Genomic DNA, 17,500 nt, shown 5'->3' with positions numbered 1-17,500 from the left:
TCTTAATACTACTAAAGTCCTGCTGGGCATGAAGTACTGTCTCCAGTGAATCTCCATATGACGTAGCAGTATCACAGTTTGGTTTGTATGGTGTAATAAGAATATTCATGATAGGGTAAGTTGTCATAATTTTTACTACTGTTACAGGACTCTAAACCATTTATGAACTGTAGTCAAGACATTGCCCATTTTTATAAACCGTAAAATGCAAAGTTTAACTGTTACCCACAGTTTACATAGAAGCTGGTAAAGTGTAACTTTTTGCCTGTCTTATAAATCAGTGTAATTACATATTCAAGTTTAATTACTGGTGCGTCTGTATTGGCAAGGTTTATATGTTATATTTTATGCAAGACTACGGTTCCTATTAATATTTAGCAGCTAACTATATCATTAATTACTCTAAAATCTTTCCCCTACCATCTTTTTAATGGAGCTGAGAGAGTAGGAGTATTAAAAATTGATGTATTGTGCATTTCAGAAAAGTGTATGACACTTCAGAAATGCCAGGTCTTACTCAGTTGTGTCAGGCATATCAGTTTCTTGTTTACTGAAAAGTACTGACCCTGGGAGAAATGAGATAATTGTATTTGAGTGATGAAGTACACATGCTTCTTAGCAGTTAGGATGATGTTGGAATGCTACGGCTATTCTTCTCTGACTTAGTCTGCAAACTGCTTAACTTCACATATCCACATATCGATACAAGATTACTTGTCTTCATTTTTGTATTTTTTTCTTTGTGATCCTATTTGACCTTTTGTTTTGTGTTTGAGACAGTGTCTCATATTGCAACACAGACTCAGACTCTCAAAAGTTCTCCTGCCTCAGCCTCCTAAATCCTTCTGAAATTATAGGCATATACTACCACCCAGGACTCTGCCTCTCCCTCTCTGAGAGTTTAGTCAAAGGCCTGAGAGAGATAAATAACCCTGATATCTGCTCATTTTCATTTGACCTTTTACAAGTTGTTATTTTGTTGATTTTTAAAATACCTCCCACTGTTTGACATATGTCTATCTTTGAGATCGTATGCCTCATCAATGTACGGTACTTTCAGTCTATCATCTTTGCAAACACACGGCAGTCATTAATGTGTTTCTTCAGAATACAGGCGATTACTTTTCCAGAATGGAGAAATCTGTCTTTTGGAAGTCTCTTTAGTTGTATTAAATAATACAAAAGAAGTGATAAAACTCCAAGTAAAACGAACATAAATATAAGCTCTCGAGACTAACCGCACTCTAAGCAAGGAAAAAGAACAATCCGACAGAAGGTTTTACATGTGCACCATCACCCTGTCAGCCATAGAGAGGTAGCTGGAGGCTTTTCCTTTCAGTTGCTCTTCTGTCTGTGCTAATGCTCCCTCCCTATGCAAATGCTAGGAGAATTCATCTTTAAACAACCAACAGGAGTTAGATCTTGGTTTTCTCCATTTAAAAAAGGCTAGCCATATGAAAGGCATTCGTAAAGGCAGTATGTGAACTGTGGATTCTCCTTCTCTGGGTCCTATGCAGTATATAAGAGACCAGTGCAAACCATGTACAAGAAGATGCCAAAGAAAGTAATTTTCACAAGTTTAATTGTCCAATGCTAAAACTATTAAAATCAAAAGTTAATGACTTAATAAAATAGGTTATTAAACATAGTATTTTGGAACCTGAAAAAATAGTTGGACTACATAATGGCTTTGTTAGGTTCATGGTATTTTTCACTTGATGGTTGGTAGTTCTTATCATTCAGTTTATTGTTAATTTAAAGTTTATTAATGAAATATCTAAAAGAAATAATAATATGCTAAAAACAACGTTAAAATATATTTAGTGTCTGGTGTAGTATCATTACCAATTTATATAAAAAACATTTAGTTAACGTATTATTTGTGTTACACTGACATGAAGCAACACACACACGCACACAAAGTATGTGTATTTATTTTCCATAAAGAAAGAAAAGTCTCCCTTTCTGTGTAGGGAATATATTTCAGAAAAAAAAAAGAATTAGAAGAACTCCATGTCTTGTCTTTTCCTGAGTAATATAAATGAAAATCAAGTTTGTAATTATCCTGCAAAACATTGAGTCAACACTGATACTTCTCATCTGTCTGTGCTGCTCCATTACCGTCTTGTAGATTGTTCAGATGTTAGTAGATCTCACCCAGCATTCTGCATCCTCAGCTTTAGAGTTCGGAGATGCTCATTTGTAAGGAATTGTAAGCATCTGTGTTTATTATGAAGAAAAGCAAAGTGGAATTATTGGCATGGATCTATCAATTAAAATTTGTTTGCCCCTAACTGAACATAGTTCAAAAAATTTGGGGGTTGGATAGAAATGAAATTCTTATCTTATGAAACATGTATGTAGTATTTTTTGTGTTTTTATGTGAATTCATGCTACATGTTGTTTTGAATGGGTTAATTATGTTGATAGTAATATAAGAGAGAGACAGAGTGTCAGATTGTTAGTGGTCCAGCACCAGATTCAGCATTCAGTACCCAATGGAAGTGAACAAGTTTTCTTCTCTTGCCTTCTTTTTCTTCCTATTTTTTCAATAATACCTACTACATTAGATTTATGCAAATAAACTGAGTGCCTAGGACATAATGATGCTTCTTGTGCTATATTCTTACCTGGTTACTGATTGATAGGACCTGAGATTAAGATTGAACTATCTCATTGCAAACTTAAGAGGGAATAATAATCAATACAAAACACAGATTTCAGTATTAATTCTTTCTGTTCACTTCAAAAATATTATATCGTTTGACAAAACTATCTTTTTACTTATCCTTTTACTTCTTTCTTATAATCCAGGAAGTAAGCATCCCATTAAAAATGAGGCAGTTTAGCGGAGGAATTTATTGTATGGAGCTCATTACTCAGACTCAGTGCTATAAGGATTAGAAGCATAAGAAAAATGTTAACTGAAGTTGTTGAGTGAACAGAGAGAATAATACCAACCCAGCATTAGTAAATCATGTGCCTTAAAACAGGGAGAATTTGGTTAGACTGGAAATCCGAACATATAAGTAAATACACAGTTTAAAATAGATGAAGATGAAACTAGACCCCTAAGTGAGTAAGTAGCAAGCCATGGAGCTTGTTCAGGGTTGTGGGTTTGGGTTTGGTACTGCTTTAAAAAGCAAACTCCCCGAAATCACACCACATGTACTATGTCTTAACAGCAAAAAAGTCAGGATGTTTTTTAGTTAAGAGACCTGGATAAAGAAGAGTATTGTGTGTGTGTGGGGGGGGGGGGGGGGGAAGGGTGGAGCTCTAGGATCTATAGTATCTGTTTTAAATGAATGGAAAACAATGAATCCAATAAGTGTTTTAAAATAAAGATGGGAAAAAGCACCAGACTGTATTCTAACAAGAAACCAAGAAAAATGTATGGCTACAGTAGAAGTCAGTGCTGAGGAGAAGGCAGGGTAGAAAGGGAAAATGAAGACTTCATCATTTTGGCTGTGGAGTCTAAGAAATTAAATGTCCTCAGATTCTGGGGGTGATAAAAAACACCAGACATGCTTAGTTTGTTTAGATTTTTATTCAGTTCTATAATAGCGATGTGGTTGAATGTGAATGTGTACTTGAGGATGGGAGAGAGGCTCATCAAAAGAATAAAGGGGCAGCTGTGGGCTGGTCGAAGATGCCACGTCTCCCTGTATATTCTACTGGGCATTGCTAAAACTCTCCTGCCACCCCAGGAATAATCGGATAGGGTGGCCATTGGCCACTCAAAACCGAAAACTCACATTGGCTTTATCTCTCTCTTGCAGCTACTCGGGCTCTCCCCATTCTGCCCATGTCCTCCCTGATAACGCCAAGTGTCCCGCCCCATGCTCAGTCATTGGTCGCTGGTGTCTTTATTGATAGATAAATAACCAATTGGGGAACAAGACCTTAACAGACCCAACCCTTGCCTTCCACTGTTCTTTTCTAACTGTCCTTTCCATTACAAATTTTTATTTTTGTAAAGTAAAGCTTTTCCTCCGAAAAGATTCATTTAGTTTATTTGAAACTTTATCCGTCCTTTCTTTACCTCGTGCCAGGTTTCTCTTACATAAATCTACCTCTCCTTATCATAAGGATTCCTATTGCCCAAGAGGCTTTCCCAATTACGTTTTCTGTCAGAGTCTAACTTCAGCTTCTTGCTTCCAAAAGCCTGGTTCCTAATACCATTCCTTGAATTAATACTGTGGCACCTGAGTACACTGGGACATGCATGTTCATTCTGCAGATATCTCCAAGTTAACACCAACTTTCTTAGGAATGTACAGCATATTTTAGACGTATGGCCCATTCATTGGAAACAGCTTCACTTTACAAAGTAATACCTATAGAAATAACATCCATGATTTGGCTACTTCGCTGCAGAAGGAAAACCAAACACTTAGGCCAATGAGTAGCTCTAACACTGCTCTTATATGTACTAAGTGGTTGGAGATCTAAACTCAGATCACGTTAGATCTAATCAGTCATGCTTGTGCACCCAACAACTTCACCAACTGAACTGTCTCCTCAGCCCTTCAGTTAGGTTGATGCTGTGTTTACGCAGATATAATTGCAACCTACTGTCTTCTCATATTTTCTAGACATAAAAGAGAAGAAAATGTTTGAATCAGAATTGAAAGGTGAACCCATACCAATAAAAATAGCCCCCAAAGCTTTCTTTTTCCAATATGTGGTAAACACTGGTGTTGAATGATGAAATCACAGCACAACCCCAGTGTTTCTTCTCTTTTAAGCCATTATCGCTCCCCATTCCCAGTGAGTTGGCTCAGATTCACTTTCTTTTGTGCAATCTTAAATGAGACTCTCATTTTTACATTTTCAGTCCTATACCAAAAGATCAAAGGGAATGTTCTTCCTAAAAGCTGGCTTGGTATTGAGACACAAGTTGCCCATTTTCATGGGGCTCTCTTTCAGATTAGTCTTTCCTAATGGTGAATATCTTACATGTTATTTCTGAAGACCCCAACTTTCCTGCCATTTAAAAGTTCTTCTTGCTAAATATTTGACCTTGCTTGCAAACGATCATTGTTTTCCTCTTCTTATGGGAGAAAATGTCTGAAGTCAGAGAGGTAATGAGATACAATAAAGAACACTGATATGCTACATTATAAAACTTATCGGTTGTATCTTTAGAAGGCAAACTTTGGGGGTAAAGAAACATGTGTTTTATAAAAGGAGTATGTGTTGGTAGAAGTTTGCAATGAGGTTATATTTACCTCTGTGACCAGTATGCATTCTATCTACCTCCAAAGTTCCTGAATCACACATATCTTTCCCATCTTGGCAGCATCTTTGGCTCCTGGAGAGCATCAAGGAGTTTTAAACGCACATCAGTGTATTATATGTTAGCCTCACGTATGGGTAACAGTTTGTCACAAAGATAGCTAAAAGGGTTCACCCAGCCCCCATTTTCTAATATGGTATTGAGTCTCTACACCATGAGTCACCACAAAGGCTGATATTGGAATCTGTAACATTTCCTTTGTCTCCCCCCCCCATTCTTATTCCTTTCTTTAAACATTAAATTACCATCTGGAGGCATATGTTGGTTTTGCAGATTCTATTTCTTTCATTGGTGATATTTTATATGAAATTCCCACAGGTGTTAGATCTCTCTCGGGACAAAAGCATTTGAAAGTAGTGTGGTTCTTCGTTTGAGGAAAACAGTTAAAAGTGACTGATAATCTGAGCCAGTAGCATGTTCTCTCATTGTTTTCACCCCTGTGAAAGTAGTATTATTTTCTGCTGTTTGGGGCCATTGTGCTACATTACGATGTTCTGAACTAAAAGGTCCTTCTTGGCTTCCCTTGCGTTGTCACAGATGTTCTCATTAGTACCATTCCCAGCATCTTTAATTTTTAGCCCCTCACCTTTCATGGCCTCTTGTAATTTTTGTTCTGATTTAATTCCATCTTTATTTAATGTCTAAACTTTTTTCATTAACTTTGCTAGTTAGCTTTGAGATTTCCTTCCAAAATGATTGTGCGGCGCCCATGATGATGCCAGCTCTTTACATCTCATTTCCTTTGTCAAGGGCTGCAAGGATGGATCAGTAGCGCCTGTTCTTTTTGACATTATTCCAGGCCCTGTATGGGGTACTTACAACTCATTCTAGTTCCTCTTAATAAAAAGATCCTACCAGAGGTACAGTATCTTCTGCTAAAATGTGTGATATCCCCAGCGTGCCAATTGTGGAAATTTGTGGGTTCCTATAGGGTTTTGAAGGTTTTTATAGAACTTTACAGATGCTATCTGACATCCATGGTGTGAAATCCCACAATTTAGGCAAAGTGTGTCAGACAACTTTAGCTGACAGTACTGTAGCTTACTGATTCTGTTTCATATCTAAAGAAGATATTTGTTAGAAGATATATCTCCTTTTTCTCTGTTTGGAGAGCCATAGAAATTTTCTGTCTCTAAGGGTCAAAGGATCCTTCTCTAAATGGTTAAAGAACAAATGTTGCTCAGATATTATCTTTTTCATACTTCTAGACAACAGAAAAGAGGAAAGAATCTACCTATCCATGCACCGCCACGCCCCCCCAAAATTTGAATTTTCCTTTGACAAAAGAATTAGGAAGTGGAAATATTTGACTCTTTGAAACATTCAAATTGACCATTTCTGTAAATTATTAATAAGATTTTAATGTGAATAAAATTAGTTGAAAGCACAGGGATGCTACATAAACAGTAGCTATCATTAGGATAGAAGTAACTATTAGGTAGATGACAGACAGAAAGATAAATAGATGGCATTAATATAATGCATAAGCAACAGTTAATCAAGTAGTTTAACGTCACTAGTGAAGACAAATGATTCTTAGATTGATCTTCAACTTTGGAGTAAGAGCTAAACATAAAAGACAAAAAGAATAGGCTGTTAAGGATTACCCTGTATTTGCTCTTTTATTGCTCATAAGTTTATATTGCAACATAAAAGCCATAATCCTTTTGTTAATTAACAGATCAGTTAAATAGATGATTTACTAGATTCACAACAAAAGATCAATGTTGTTTTTCTTTTCTATTTCATTCTCATGTTTTGTACATAGTTGGTGACGCACGGTTAGGAGACAACTAAAGTTTGAGTCAATTGAGTAATTTAATCTAAGTAAAGGTTTAGGTTACCAAAGCAGCCAATCTCAAAGAATAGATAGACCTAGTAACATGAACCATCTGAAGTCCAGGTGTAAATCAGTGCCTACAAAGATATTCTAGGTCCCAAGTTTACCTAGAGCCTACTGAGAGGAAGAACATTTTCTCTCAGACAGACTGGCAGTGGGAAAAATACAAAACAGGGCAAATAGAAGATCTACCTACCAATGCTACAGTCAGAGCCCTGTGTCCGACTATAAGTCTGTGAGACTGAGATCTTTAAGAAGTCAGAATCCAAAACATCCAGTTAAATTAAACAGAAACATGTACATATATCCCATAAACCCGTGTGTCCTGCTGTTCTAGACTAAAGCTTGGTCCAAGGAATAAGATGAAACAGATTTGGAAGAAGTGGCTCAAGCAGAGTTGAAACAGCAGTAAGTTAGCACTAGATGCTAATGAGAATTGGAAATCCTTAGATCTATGGTTGAATGCCTGTGAAAACTATACATGTAAGGGACACAGAATGTATAAGTACGTGTATATATCCATGGGCATTAGCTTAATTCAGATTGAGGGCAATTATTTGTAATTATCAATGGTCAAAATAATTTCATATATATTTGACATCTGTAGACAAAATCATATTCATTATTGTCACTAAGTGTAATGAATTCAAATATCTAGTAAATCTTGAGTCTGGTGAGTATATTTTCTTAATAGATGTCACAGAAAAACTATATAAAATTACTTGGCAGTAAGCCTCAAAATAATACAAAATCCAGTTTCTTTAAACAGTGTTCCATAAATTTAAATATATTTTAATATGGTGCTTCAGGTAAATTCAGGACATTTTAGAGACATCCTGAGACGTATGCTTGTGATTGCAAATTTCTGTTTTATATCTTTAAGCCAGCTTTGTTGTTGTTTTATTTTTTTAGAATATCTGTGGACTGTAATGGAATTTGTAGGCATATCTTGAGGTCAGGTCTATTTGAGATGTAGACTAGAATTATAAACTACATCATTAATAATTGAAATATGTCTTAGAGGAGAAACATAATAATTATCTGAAAAATAACAGTACTTTGCAATCAAAAAATACAATGCCTACATTGTTAAAAGAGGAAAAATGGTTCACTAAACATGTTAGTATTAAAACTAGATCCTAGATTTAAATAAAAAAATACAGTTTACTTGTTTATGTTTAGCAGATGTTGAGAGTTAGTAGGGTATATCTACTTATATCCTGGCAAAGGTGACATCTGTACGGTATATATGGGATGGAGAAAAACCGGTTCACTCCAACTTTAGTCACTTCTTGATCACACATTTTTTTCAAGAAGGAATATTTTCATTTTCATCAAGAGGAAAGAAGAAGGAATTTGATTTTTTTTTAAGACTGGTATGTTTTGGGCCTAGAGGAAGTAGTTATATGCAATTTAGTTATATCTTAATAATGATTAATCTAATCAACACTAAAAATTTTAATATTGGGGAGTATTTTAATCTATAAAAACAATAAATAGTATAATAAGAAAATAAGTTGCAAAATCATTAATAAATATATTAATAAAATATATTAATAAAGATTTGAGAACTTTATTCTTGGTTATAATAATATTGTCATTCATTCATCTGCATTGATAAATTAAGCCGATGCTATAAGAGCTTATTTGTTTCCCAACAAAATCTGAATAATCCTTTAAAAGGATAAAATCTTACGTAGAATGCTATAAATTTTCTACGGCTAGAAATGTAAGTTTACTGATATTAGCCTGAGCAGTTTTCATTTCATAAAAATTAATCAAGTGGCTTCCTCTCTTTTGTAAAAGAGTAAATATTTTATTCGAATTTTTAATTTTATTTAATCAGTTTATTTCCATAATACAGTAGATAAGTCCCATTTCCTCAACAAGAATGCAACGAGTTTTCTAAAAAGGCACTTTCATTTCCAACAGAATATATAAATGGAGATAACTAAACTTGTAATTTTTACACATTTACAATCATTTCAATAGAAACTATCTATTGAAAAAGAAGTAATATAAACAATTGGTCTCATGAAATTAGATCTATCTTAAAGAAGTCTCTATTTGTATTTTAGAATGTTATATATTCAAAACATTTACATTGAAAGCAAGAGAGTTTTGTCATTGGCAAATAGAGCAAGCTGAAACGAAAAATATTTAAGCAAATATGAAATAGACAGATTGCAAATTGTATACATTGTTTATCTTAGTAGCCTAGATATCAATGGTTATTCTTATTCGTTTGACAGCCGGTACTATACTGAGGAATAAATGTAGTTATTTAAGAGAAACTTCCATCTTGTTCTTGAGTTTTCTGTTAACTAGAAAGTTTGTGCTGTTATTTTATGAACTAAGCAGAACCTATGGAATCGATGTACATCATGTGTCTGTAGTGAATCTATTCTCATATTATTAAATATCATTCACCAGTTAGGACACAACTGTAAAGTGGGATGGATGCCTGTAAACCTTTCTTTTGGAGTTTTGCATCCCACTTGTGGGAAAGGTATTTGAGTTACATTTGGTATAAATAAAGATCTAATGTCCTTTCAGAGCACACTTTCAAATATTATCTGAGTTGTAATGTTTTATAATAGCAGTACACAATCATGGGACCAGAACATGTTATATCTTCCTTTTAGCAGATATATCTTAAGTTTGTTTAAACTGTTCTCAAATAACTAGAACATATGAGTAGAGGTTATAAAGAAATAACCTACAATGAGCATATACATATGAACACATAAACATTTGCAGGCTTTTGCAACATTTAGCTGTATGAATCATCATTCTAATTTTTACTGAAATCATCATATTATAGCTATGGATCATAAATTGTATTTTTCTTCACAATTATTGTTGATCTATATCATACATTTTAAGATTTCACATTTCATCACCAGCTTCAAATGGTACATATACACATACATTCACATTACATACAAAGAACTAGACAGACTGACTGACTGATTGGTTCATTGGTTGGTTGATTGATTGATTGATTGATTGATTGATTGATTGATTGAGTGATTGACTGTAGTGATTGTGTGTGGTACTGGGGATTGACCTCAGAGTTTACACATTCAGGAGGAGGCCACTGAGTTCCCATGTCAGGCTTCATGGTTTAATCAGGTTCACATTGTATCACTGAGTCTCTCACACACCATGACGACATATAACTACTTTAATTATGGTAATACCAACTCATCCAAGCCATACTGAATACTTGATAATACTGCTATCATCCAAATGTGAAAGCACCTCTAAGATTCTAGTCTGTCCTCCAATTACTTAGATGTTGTTTAAATATTTCAGCTTAAGAAACTTTACTCATAGGCCTTTCTCATTCAAAAGAAAACCAGGAAGAGTTTATAGGACCATTAACTTACTCTTGAACAAGGGTATAGTGAATAAAATTTACATTTCTCTAGGGATTAGGCTGTGTGACCACAATCTAAAAAGATAAACTTCCCTCTTGTAATGTGACTCTGCTTTAGGGTGCAGGCAAATATTAACATTTCTTCCGCCTTCACTGATGCCTTAGGTCCTGATAATTTTCACAACAAAAGAAGCAACACGTTCCTTTAGGCAACAAGTCAGTGTATTAATGTAACTTGTCCTCTGTGGTTTGGAAATATACACTTATGGAGGGTGACTGCAAAAGTGAGCAGTTAACTAGAATTCAAAAATCAACTGCTGTTTTGCAGATTCCTCGAATAAGACGAGCTGATTGTTTTTTGTTGTTTGTTGTTTTTTTTTTTTTTTTTTTTTTAAATAAGAACCAATGAGCACTTACTACTGAAACACAATGTATATGACATGGTCTGAGTGTGAGTGTATCCATCCCCTGCATATATAGGTCATTAAAGAAGTCAAAACAAAGGGATGAAGAAAGCATTTGTATGCACAAAGAGTTAAAATTTTAGGTTAGCATAAAATCAGCTTTTAGATTGAATTTTTGAGAATTTATTGATATGTGACTGTTATTTGCCTACATAAATCCCAATTTTAAGTACAATTTTAAGTTCAGTTTTAGGCTGATGAATGGAAAGAATGGAGCAGTAGCTCAGTTGTGGCTCATTCTGACCAGCATTGGCCAGTCCACCTGGAGGGGCACGGGTACAGAAGATTGGAAAGAAATATGGGCACTAGGACTTATAGTTGGTTATCTCCAAAAATCATGATAAAGATTCAGGTATTTTTTTAAAAATGGAGAGAAAACGCTCAAGAGTATAGGTCACATACTTCTTAAAAGTCATCTTTTAAGAACTTAAGTTCTAGACAAAGACTGTCAATGACGATAATGGTCTAGAATTGATTTGGAAAAACTATGGCCATAAAAAGTGATAGCTATTTGAATAGAGAGATCTGGTTAAAGTGATTTGAATATTTCACAATGTATATATGTATATATTATCATTTCATAAACATGCAACTTTATTTTTACTGTATCTCTTACATAGTAAGTGTACTTAAAATTTAATATTTGAAATGCAAACACTGGTTTCCCTTTTTTTTTGCTACTCTGATATAGAAACACGATTGCTTTTTTCTTGAGAGGGCAAACTTAAAATGCACTTTCCTTAAAGCATTCATTTGAAACTATTTTTCCTTAAGATGGCATAAGAACACGGACTGAAAAGGAGATATAAGTAATGTTTCTAGAAAGCATGAGTCAATATTATTTTGGCCATTGCTGTCACTAGCATTGGAGTCACTGAGACTTGTGGTAAATTTCAACTTCATTATCTGTCATCTTCTCTAGTAAAACTGAAGCCTTCTGAGGTCACACCTATAGCTTCTTGAGCATTGAAAACTATGTGTGTGTGTGTGTGTGTGTGTGTGTGTGTGTGTGTGTGTGTATGCATATTATATGTGTGTACATATGCATATAAGTAATTCATCTATATAAGTATATTTATATGTAATTTATCAGCATCACGTGTTTGATTATGAGCTTTCCCTGTGTCCATGATAGAGTGTAGAAGGAAAGCTTTCACATACATACAAATGTAAGAGCCAAGCAATGCAAAACTCCACACTACACAACCCACAGCCTAAATTGCTTCTTTCCCACCATTTTCAGTGTGCTATTTGCCCTGGCTTTCCGTACTTTATCACACTGTACTTGAAAGCTCGGAGCTGGCAGTCCCCCTCACACTGTTCTTCACTCTGTTTATACAGTGCAAAACAATTCTAAAACTTCAACCTTTTTATTTCTCTACTCTCTAGTCATCAACAGCCTTCCCCTGAAAGCACAGAAACATACATATGCTATGATGCAGCTAAAGGCTTGTCACTGTCTGGTCTTGTTCTAACTTTCTAGCTTTTTAATTATTATATTATCAGATCCCTGTATAATGTTGACAATTTATGTAAGAAGCCCCTCACTATTTTTTTTTTGATTTCCACTCTGTCCTTTCACTTTTCTCTGTGTAACAATTTTCCAATACTTCAGAACCTATCCAAAAAGATCTCCACACCACGAAGTAGTCACAGTTTATATTCTCAGAATCTCTCTTTCCTTCTTTCTCTCCTGTGGCATCCATCACTGTGGTTTATTTATTTTTATTTTTTTGTATCATATTGAATAGTGCATGTTTTATTTCCTCTATGTAATGGACAATTATAAAAACTGAGCATGGAAAGATGGCTCAGAACTCAAGAACACATGTTCTTTCTGTAGACTTGAGTTCAATTCCCAGCACTCAAATGGTGGCCCATGACCATCCATTGTGCCAATTCCTGATTGATTCTGATTCTGATTCTGATTCTGATTCTGATTCTGATTCTGATTCTGATTCTGATTCTGATTCTGATTCTGATTCTGATTCCCTCGACTGAAATCTGTGAGCACCAGACACACATGTGGTGTTCATAAATACATTTGGCAGAACACTCATACACCTAAGATAAAATAAACAAATCTAAAAATACATAATGTTTTAAATGAACTTATGAGGACAAAAATTCACTATTCCTGTTTCTCTTCTATGCCATCTTTTATGCATTATCAAATCCCTTATTTTTTTCCAACTTATAACAAGGGATAACTTTTACTTGCCTAGAAGTACTGGACAGTTTTATTTTCTGACTTTTTTCTGAAATAATAGAAGGCATTTCACCTTTCCAACATAAATTGAGTCTCTCCACCAAATTAGTTAAAGAAGTTTCAAATATTTATAATCCCTCAAGTACAAATTACATCAATTGTGAGGTATCATGCTTTCTTCAAGCAGAAAAATTAAATCGATTTTTTAATAGTAGCTGCTGAGTAGTGAACTAAAACAGAATAGTTGAACTCAAAGTCCCTCTCTCATGAACAGAATATTTTTAAAGCATTCATAATAAAGGACTGTGTTCTAGTTTGGAAAAATATTCATTATTAACTGAATAAATAATTGACTTTAAAAATCAAAGTAGAAGTTGCTATAATATCTACTTATAAGTAAATGCTGTATTTTCAATGGTTTGAAAGGACTATGAAATTTATTACAAAAGGTAAAGCTTATTACACATTTACTGTTCTAACACAAGGCTTGTACTCTTCTCTCTAATGATTCAGATAACTGATAAACACTAGGTTATAACAGGCAAAAGAATGACTAGGAGGTGTATTTAATCTTAACACCCATGCTTCTACTTGTATATAATACAAATAAGTCCCTAAAAATGTCTGTAAGGTCTCATAAATGAAACAATGAAGACCAGTAAACCCAAGCAGTATTTTTGTGTGTGTTTATAACATTTAGTAAAGTATATCTTCAGTATTTCAAAAGTTATCTATTTTGTTGCTATAAACTTTTATAATCTATACATTTGAAATATCATTCACTTTATTACTATGAGGTTTTGCGAAGACTGATATTTAGTGTACAGGATAACTGAAATCCTGAAGCAGAAGATACATTTCATATCACTAGGGGGATGTGTTACGACAAATGCCTAAATTTCAAGTCCAGGATGACTTTTGTAAGCAAGGGGGCTAGCAATTGCAATCATGTATGTCTTAACATGTCCTTGCTTTTTTCTCTTTAATAAATTCCACTAGGTATATGTGTGTGTGTGTGTATGTATGTATATATGTATGTATGTATTTTAATTTATTAAAATAATTCTCAGAGGAAAGTAATCTATCTCACCTATCAACCCTGGTAACTGTTAATTACTTCTTTTCTTAGGACATTTATTTCTGGCAAACTGGGATTTATGATTATGTATCTCTCTGACCCTAGATTACTGGCTTTCAGACATAGAGTAAAAATCATATAGTAAAAATAGAGCTTTGTTAAGTTAACTTTGGCAAAAGGAAATATTGGGAATGTTGCCTGGCTTCCAAAACCAATTTAAATTGAAACTTTTAAAACTAATTTTTATACAGTATATTTTGACCATGTTTTTTCCCCAGCCCCTCCCAGCTACCTGCCTCCCCATCTCTCTGTCTCCTCAGCCTTATGTTTTTTCTCCCTCTTTCTCACCCCTCCAGTCTTTCTCACAAAACAACAAAAACAAAACAAAAAAGTGAGATGAAATAAGAAACAAGCAAAAACCCCATAAAAATCTGATTCAAAAGACCAATAAGATTAAAAAAAAAAAAGCCGAAACACCAACAAAGCAAACTGTGGTTGAAGCTTTGACATCTTTACATATTTAGGGCATTTGATTTGATCAGTGGCATAAAGGAAATTCTGGCATAAAACAAATTTAGTTCCTAATAGGCATATGTATGATATATACATATATGTAAAATTGCTGTATTTCTTAAAATATGCATTGTAATCTATTTTAGGATTCCTTAGCTCAGTGTGTATTATCAGAACTGAGGAAGCCCCAGTGTGCACAGCAAACATAATACAATCCTGGTCCACTCGATGCATGTATGTTAATAATTTTAATGACAAGCTAATGATGGCCCCTGTGATGGATGACTGGGGAGAAAAAAATGTAAAATCTCCCTGAGCAGTGCACCTCGATGTGGAAGCTCCAAGAGCAGTGCACATCGATATTAGCGCCTCTTTTGAAATTAGCTTTCCACGTGATGTAAATTGATACAAGGCATGACCTCAGCTTTTGGACTTTGCATTGTGATGGTCAGGAATCTGTTCCTTAAACATTCTTTTGAATGATTATAGTAACAAATTGTGGTACTTATATTTCATTATTCTTTTAAGAAAAGGTAGCTCATCATTATTGGTTTTGTAACTGGCCTCTCAAATGTGTGCCCCAGGTAATTTTTGTTTGTTTGTTTGTTTGTTTTTGTTATGGTATTTCTGAGATACTCACAATATTTTACTTTAAGAGAAGGAATTATATATATATATATATATATATATATATATATATATGGAAAAAATCTATGTTAACCATCAATTTCTGTTTTTATAACATACCTTCTTTCATAAAAAGAAATAAGGTTTTAAATATGCTGTGGCTATATCTAATATTTATTGATTATTTGTGATATGGAATCACATTATTCATGTTTTACACACACACATATATGTAGTATGTATATTTTATATATATGTAATTTATATGTTTATAATATATGTAATAGCATTTTAAAAGGTAGATATTTTTGTGTCTCTTGTCTATGATTAAAAACCAATATGGGTAGAGTCAGATCACAGTATCTTCAATGACTTATTAGGAAAAGAACCCAGCTTCAAATCCAAGTATTCTATCCAGAGCCCACTATATTCTCAACTACGTAGACATTGCTGCATGACTGAAGATTACAAATGAGGTGATTAAACTGTCCAGTATTCCTTATGCTACACTGCCAAATTAATCAAAATACCAAATACATAGAAATTTATTGTGTTGAATGACTCCTTTGTAATTAAAATCTTTCAGATGATACCACCTAAGAGTAAGATCTGTAATGAGGTACCAGGTAGCAGAAGACAAGTTATTTTTTTTACTTAAGTTGTTATGGGTTTTTTTAAGATGGAAGGGAGATTTTTCCCCCCAAATAACTATGCTACACATGATACATTGAAACATGTGGAAAATGGATGCTACAAAAGTATTCAAAGGATTTTTAATCATAAACAAATTTGGCATCCCTGGGTTGGAAGCAAGAAGAGAAAAATATTATATTAACAGTCACAAGAATAAACTAATTTTCTATAAACTCTAACACACAAAAAGGGTGTGTTTGTGTGTGTGTGTGTGAGAGAGAGAGAGAGAGAGAGAGAGACAAAGAGACAGAGACAGAGAGACAGAGAGACAGAGACAGAGATGGAGAGAAAGAATTCTGTCTCTTCTATACTGAGAGGCAACATACAAGTGAACATATGGATAATTTTCAGTACTAAATGAGGAAACGAGCAATTAGTTTCCCAATTCAATCTAGCATTCAGAACATATTAGTGAATAGCAGGCCCTAGTCGCTGAGGATAATTAGAGTAAACTCTTAAGGTTAATATAATACCTATCTTTTTCCTAATTATGCCTCATAAATGTCCTTTGTATATGCAAATCTTTTAAGTTTAAATAGGTATTTCTAGACATTATGTAACTATCAAAATGGATAAAACAGATATCAGGATGCATTCCTGGAATCTCAGCACCCAGAAGACTAAGGCAGAAAGATAGTGAATTTGATGCTAGCCTGGGCTACATAGTGAGATTCTGACTCAGCATCCTGAAGAACATTGACCTTAAATCCATTTCTCTTATTTGCTTATGCTGACACACCAAAACACAGTCCCCGAATCTCAAACTGCATTAAACATGAGGATACTTTCAACCTAAGAAATGAAAAGTTTAAATAAAGCATCCCCATGATTGAAGGAGTTTATGATTCAAAGACTTTATGGTTTAGAATATCATCAGCATAAGCAATTTTTTAAATGCTTTAATGGGTAGGGAGAAAACTGGTATAATTTAGATGGGTCAGAAACTGTATAGGGAGTTAACTCTATGTGCATTAGCCATTAAATAATGGGGAGGGTGTTCCTAGGTAGGCTATCCTATGGGAGAATTCTAGGCTTTGTGTGTATACTGAAGCACAGCTGAGTGAGCAGGAGCACATCTGGATGAGATGAGCATTAAGAGCACTGTTTTGAGGAGGAAGATGTGAGTTCTCAATGTAACTTTTTACATAGAAACACTGTTGCACATAGGTAAGTTAGACAATCGGTTGCTAGGAGTACTGCAGTGCTCTATTTTATTTATTTATTTAATTATTTGCCAATACTCATGTCTAAATTCAGTTATAAACTTTACTTAAAGCAATGAGGCAATGAAAACCATCCATGCATATTAAGTTTTTCTTAAGATGCAAAGGGAATATAACTTTGTAGTTATCCTTTTACAAAATTTATTGCTTATGTTTTGATAATGTGTCCCCC

The 17,500-nt window shown here is 34.2% G+C and overlaps 1 protein-coding gene across 8 annotated transcripts in view; it reads left to right on the top strand.

The window, feature by feature from the left end:
- The window catches only part of Foxp2 (forkhead box P2), a 511,758-nt gene that overhangs the window by 486,857 nt on the left and 7,401 nt on the right, over positions 1-17,500 (top strand). The gene's annotated exons all lie outside the window — the stretch shown is intronic.

The sequence above is a fragment of the Arvicanthis niloticus genome, chromosome 15 (assembly GCF_011762505.2).
Source record: "Arvicanthis niloticus isolate mArvNil1 chromosome 15, mArvNil1.pat.X, whole genome shotgun sequence".
NCBI classification, from domain to species: domain Eukaryota; kingdom Metazoa; phylum Chordata; class Mammalia; order Rodentia; family Muridae; genus Arvicanthis; species Arvicanthis niloticus.
Note: the sequence above shows the minus strand (reverse complement) of the source record. Positions and strands in the feature narration are given on the sequence as shown.